The 6,677-nt window shown below is 31.7% G+C and overlaps 1 long non-coding RNA gene across 1 annotated transcript in view; it reads right to left on the reverse strand.

Annotated features, from left to right (window-relative positions):
• Positions 1-1,138: 1,138 nt before the first annotated feature.
• The window catches only part of LOC137649674 (uncharacterized), a 17,470-nt gene continuing 11,931 nt past the window's right edge, over positions 1,139-6,677 (reverse strand). Inside the window, exons 2-4 of the long non-coding RNA XR_011045818.1 lie at positions 3,832-3,900; positions 2,894-2,980; positions 1,139-2,428 (exon numbers count right to left, since the gene is read on the reverse strand). This is a non-coding gene — a long non-coding RNA (uncharacterized lncRNA). The remainder of the gene's footprint in view (positions 2,429-2,893; positions 2,981-3,831; positions 3,901-6,677) is intronic.

Below are 6,677 nucleotides of genomic sequence, written 5' to 3' on the forward strand. Positions count from 1 at the left end.
ACGTTTTCAATTAGAATAGCTTGATTCCATATTCAATCACTTCCCATGTGTATGAGAGAGAGAGAGAGAGAGAGAGAGAGAGAGAGAGAGAGAGAGTTGCCTACGTTAATAATGAATGTTCTAAATAGTATTTAATTTTCGGTAAGAGATTTCATTGATTAAGAGGCCTAATTATTCCAGTATTATTGGAAATGTTTTGTTTTTAGCACTCAATAAATATTCTTGTTAACAGCATTTACGCAATTAAACATTTTAAATACCTGGTTATATTCAGTCTGAATTATCTATAATTGTTATGAACTAAAAACAACAATGTTTTGATGCTATGATGGTTATCCATTACAAATCCAAAATAAATGATGAATTTAATATTACCTGTTATGTTTGTGTTCCCATATTATGATTCTCTCTCTCTCTCTCTCTCTCTCTCTATCTCTCTCTCTCTCTCTCTCTCTCTCTCTCTCTCTCTCTCTCTCTCTCTCTCTCTCTCTCTCTCTCTCTCTCTCTCTCTGCATAGAGGCAACTTCTTTTCAGAAACCTTTGCCTTTTTTTTTTGTCAGCATTATCCCTATCCTCTAACAATCATCATTTAGCATGATTTGTTTCATTAATAATGTAGAAAAATATTTTCTCCTTATGATCATCTTATTTAATTTTTTGGACACCATACAATTACAGTATGAGTTTGAAAATTACAAACCTATATATTATTTACCAGAATTCTTTGTTATTTTCTATCAATATTGGTAGAATAGTTCATAATTTCTTCCAGACTCAATACATTTTATGGAAAAAAAAATAAATCTATAAATCAATTCTACAAAAGATCTTGCAATGCAAACAAATTTTAATCATTATTATTTCTTTTCACTTTACAGACAGCCTTGGGCAAGAGCCTGTGGCCGACACCTTCAGTGCAGGTTATTCTAAAATGAACGAACGAACTATTTTCTTTTCACTGTCCATATTCAAACAAAATGTAAGATGCATTTTAAGCCTGAAATATAATGCTGAATTTCAAATAAAAATTAGAATTCCTTATACAATATACTTCTTAATTACTGTTTTCAGAATATTGTTTGGTTTCAATATGCCCATTTCTGATTTTGATGGGCCAAAAATCAATAGCGGTTGAAGCTGCTGAAAATATTTCAATTGGTAAACCATTTCTTGGTTACTAATTCGATATTACTCTGGAAAAATATCAAAATTACTGTGTCATTAAAATACGAGCATAAAAGATATTAACATACTTCACTGCTTAGAAATGACACCGCAATTAATGAAAAAAAACATAAAAACTTTTTTTTTTTTTAAATCCAGCAAACTTTCAGTGTCTACCCAAAGTTAATCTGGGCCAAAGAGTGTGTTGACGTACACTGTCAGAAAATTAAACATGAAAAGAGCTTATGGGACTTTTTTTTTTCCTCTAGGAGATTAAAAATAAACTTTTATCATCACTCGCTACCGTAACCCAATTCCAAGAACTTTAGAATACTTTGAATAAGGTGCTGAGAAGCCAAGTTAGGATTATTTTTTTTTTTTTATTATTGAATACTTTCTTGGGAAGATGTGGGATACATCAGACTACTTGTACTTACTTAACTTTCTGTGTATTTTTTTTCCAATGTAACTATAATATTTCTTGTTGGTAGTAGACCCTCCTTAAGGCATGTTTGGTTGAGCAGAATGGCTGCCTCAGGAGCATTAATTTTAAACTCTATTTTCTCGATAGCTCCGATGATCTTCTTTTCTGAATTAACGCGTTCTGTTAGTGCTTTAGCAAATGGCATACCTCATGGTTGGGTAGTTGAATTCAGGGTAAGTCTTAGTTGAGTGTTCAATACAGAAATCACAATTTAATTACAAAGGCTGTAGTGGAATGAGTGAAACGATGCTGGCAAAGCCTTTTAAATGACAATGCTAGCTTGTTTGGGGAGGTATACTATTTCCAAAATTCTATTGGTCTCATTTTTTTCGATATAGCTATGGTACATTTGAATGTAATATTTCAATTATCTTTTATTATAATACAATACCAACCATTTTCTTATAACATATTTTTATCTTTTCAGAATACCTAGCAACGTAAGATTAAAGAATAAAGTAACTATTTATTAATCAATTATTTTATACCTTAAAATTCTAATTAAAAAAACAGAGGAAAAAATACATTTTCAGTACACACCATGAAATGATATCGGTGGCATATTCTACTTCTATTTCAAAAACTTGTGGAAAAAAAAAAACATACTAATATTACACCAAAGAAATTTATCATAACAAAAATTAAGAAACTCTTTCTCCATTAACACGCAAGGGTGCTATTCATTAACCCTGTCATGTTAGCAGAAGGGGAATCTTCGAAGGCTGGCATCATTCCTATTTGTAAGAGTATTACCACATAACTTAAGATGGCGTTTAATATCTGAAAAAGATAAATGTAAAACTATCAGCTACGAGCATCAATTAATTTATTTCATCATTGAAAGTAATTAATATTATTCAGAAAGCTGTTTTTATTGCCTTATTGGCTAACCTATAACCCTAAAAGGAGACTCAGGATGCTATAAGTCCAAGGGCTTCAACAGGGAAAATAGCCCAGTGAAGAAAGGAAATATGGAAATTGTGTTTAAGACATGAAATAGGCAATTGCAATAAATCTTAATTTGATTTGATAAATTCATATAACCAATCACAAGTTTAGAATGACACAAGGTAGTAGAAGCAATATATTTGGAAATTATGAAAATGGAGAAAGTATCTTTATGGCATTAATTCATTATTAAAATTATTTTATTTATTGCATTGGGTAATTAAATTGATTGATTGATTACTAGATATTATCTGGCATCGTAACTGCATGGCTAATCAAAAGGAAAAATATAAATACCGTCAGGAGAGTAGAATTACGAAGAAGAAACCATCCTCCCATATCGAACGATTTCATTGACTCCAGTCGAAGGATGAGACGAAATACCTGGTTGAAAAAGAATTTAGTTTCTTCACAATTCTTACATTTGGCAACTCTTAAGTCTATCCCATACTCCATTTATTACACTGTTAAAAAATCCGTAATTTTAATCGAAAATTCTCCGTAAAAACATACTGTCCTCAGCTGTATTTCAGAAAAATACAGCAGACCGTAATTTTACCTCACTTTGTTGTTATCACTCCCTTACGTTAATATATCCGTTTTTGAAACAATAAAAATTATGGAATAGATATTGCAGGGTACCCATTAGATTTCTAACAATTACAAAGTATGAAAATTGTGAAACATTAAACGACTTTGTAATTTTTTCTATAAATGATATGTTAAAATTGCATTGACTTTACTTCACAACTTTTCATTAACATCGTGATCATAATTCTCTCTCTCTCTCTCTCTCTCTCTCTCTCTCTCTCTCTCTCTCTCTTCTACGTCAGCCTATTTCCCTTGTAGGCCTCTCAGGATAAGAACCAGTGAAGCTGAAACATAATCTTCTTCCTGGAAATTAACAATAATTATATTGTCAAATATGTAATCAACAGAATAGATGTTTAGCCTAAATTGATATTGGAGGAAAAAATTAGTATCGGATAATCTCTCTCTCTCTCTCTCTCTCTCTCTCTCTCTCTCTCTCTCTCGATGGATACGTAACATGGATGAAGATGAATGAGGGCAGCTATCTTGGAATGAAATATTTTACATTCAGATAAACATTCAATTTAAAATATATCAATGGATTCATTTAATTGCAACTTAGGAGATGGATTTACTTATACAAGAAAATCAAAAATTAAACATGGCCTGTAAAATGTTCGAAAGATTTGTTTAATGAACCTTACCATTTTTTTCTGGTCGTCACCCAACATACATTCGTACACTTCTGTGATGATCATAACTGCAGTGTCTACCTGGAAATATAAAGAAATACCATTAATATACATACATACATCACATACACACACACACACACACACACACATATATATATATATATATATATGAGTGTATGTATATATATATATATATATATACGCACACATGTATCTATATGAATATACATCGATATGGTTTTATATATATATATATATATATATATGTATATATATATGTGTGTATTTCAAATAAGCCATATATAATAATACATTAAAGTCTGGAATCTCTTAACGACCTCGGGATCAGAGCCCCAGGCGGAATCACCCAAAGACTATAATATCAGACCGGCCGGGATTTGAACCCTGGTCCAGGATATCTGTATGCCAGTGACCATACCACTCAGCCATGAAGAAAGATAAAAGTCAATGACAATTCTTCTGTACATATACCTGTCAAATTCAGGTTTACTGTACTTAGAATTGAAATCAACCCACCTTCACCATCGTGGCTAATTGGTAGTTTTGGGACTTGGCATTCGATTAATGATAAATTTTTGCACATTTAAACATGTTTTTTTTCATATTTCAAATAAGACATAATATTAATACATTAAAGTCTGAATTCTCTTAATGACCTCGGGATCAGAGCCCCAGGTGGAATCACCCAAAGACTATAATATCAGACTGGCTGGGATTTGAACCCTGGTCCAGGATATCTGTATGCCAGTGACCATACCACTCAGCCATGAAGAAAGATAAAAGTTAATGACAATTCTTCTGTACATATACCTGTCAAATTCACGTTTTCTGTACTTAGAATTGAAATCAACCCATCTTCAACATCGTAGCTAATTGGTAGGTTTGGGACTTGGCATTCGATTAATGATAAATTTTTGCACATTTAAATATGTTTTTTTCATATTTCAAATAAGCCATATATATTAATACATTAAAGTCTGAATTCTCTTAACGACCTCGGGATCAGAGTCCCAGGCGGAATCACCCAAAGACTATAATATCAGACCGGCCGGGATTAGAACCCTGGTCCAGGATATCTGTATGCCAGTGACCATACCACTCAGCCATGAAGAAAGATAAAAGTCAATGACAATTCTTCTGTACAAATACCTGTCAAATTCACGTTTTCTGTACTTAGAATTGAAATCAACCCATCTTCACCATCGTAGCTAATTGGTAGTTTTGAGACTTGGCATTTGATTAATGATAAATTTTTGCACATTTAAACGCGTTTTTTTCAGATTTCAAATAAGCCATATATATTAATACATTAAAGTCTGGATTCTCTTAACGACCTCAGGATCGGAGCCCCAGGCGGAATCACCCAAAGACTATAATATCAGACCAAGCGGGATTTGAACCCTGGTCTAAGATATCTGTATGCCAGTGACCATACCACTCAGCCATGAAGAAAGTTAAAAGTCAATGACAATTCTTCTCTACATATACCTGTCAAATTCAGGTTTTCTGTACTTATAATTGAAATCAACCCATCTTCACCATCATAGCTAATTGGTACGTTTGGGACTTGGCATTCGATTAATGATAATTTTTTGCACATTTAAAAGTGTTTTTTTCAGATTTCAAATAAGCTATATATATTAATACATTAAAGTCTGGATTCTCTTAACGACCTCGGGATCAGAGCCCCAGGCGGAATCACCCAAAGACTATAATATCAGACCGGCCGGGATTTGAACCCTGGTCTAGGATATCTGTATGCCAGTGACCATACCACTCAGCCATGAAGAAAGATAAAAGTCAATGACAATTCTTCTCTACATATACCTGTCAAATTCAGGTTTTCTGTACTTAGAATTAGTACACATGGAAACAATAAAATAGTGGATTTGCTAGATTTATCTATAATGATTGTGAGGTGAAATCAAGGATGTCTCAAAAACATAGAGACAATATTTTGTAAAAATTCCTATATATGTATATATATAAATACTATATATATATATATATATATATGCGTGCGTGTGTACACACATATATATATGTATATATATATATATATATATGCGTGCGTATGTACACACACACATATATATATATATATATATATATGTATGTATATATGCACAAATACAATTGAAAATTAATCTTACAATCAGGTAAATGTACATTAATTTGAGTAAAACTAGTAAACAAGTAGTTTAACTCCAAAAAACATTTGCAAGCATAAACAAAAAGTCCGTGCAGAAACAAATCCATCTGATTAATACAACATATACTGTTTATGCGCAACCACAGTCAATTATTAATTACTTTCAACAATTTACTTCAATCGTTTAAAAGCTTTCTAATTAAATTGATATATCACCCTTTGATTGCCACATAAATATTCAAATACCAATACATTTGCAATGAGTATTTAATCGCATTTATGCATGCTTTGGCAATATGCGTTTGCTAAAGACGATGGAATATTATATTAATATCAACTTTGATTATGAAGGCAAAAATAATTAGGTATGGAGCGTGTAATTACGCAAATGAAGTAGGCAAACTTCAATACCATGCATGTAATGAAGATGTCCATAAATTCAATAAAGAAGCATTGCTTGTGAAACATTAAAGTATGACTTAGAAAAGAATAATTGTCATTTGAATATTTTAATCTAATTTACAAAAGATGATTCAAAATAACACCAACACAAAACCTCGATATTTTTAAAGTATTGTTTAATGTGTATATAATAGATTTAATATTACACAGTATTTTAGAAGATTTATTTCAGCTCTGACCAAGATGTAGAATGATATTCCTAATCGAGTAGTTGAATCGG

Source organism: Palaemon carinicauda, chromosome 11, assembly GCF_036898095.1.
Source record: "Palaemon carinicauda isolate YSFRI2023 chromosome 11, ASM3689809v2, whole genome shotgun sequence".
Classification (NCBI taxonomy): Eukaryota; Metazoa; Arthropoda; class Malacostraca; order Decapoda; family Palaemonidae; genus Palaemon; species Palaemon carinicauda.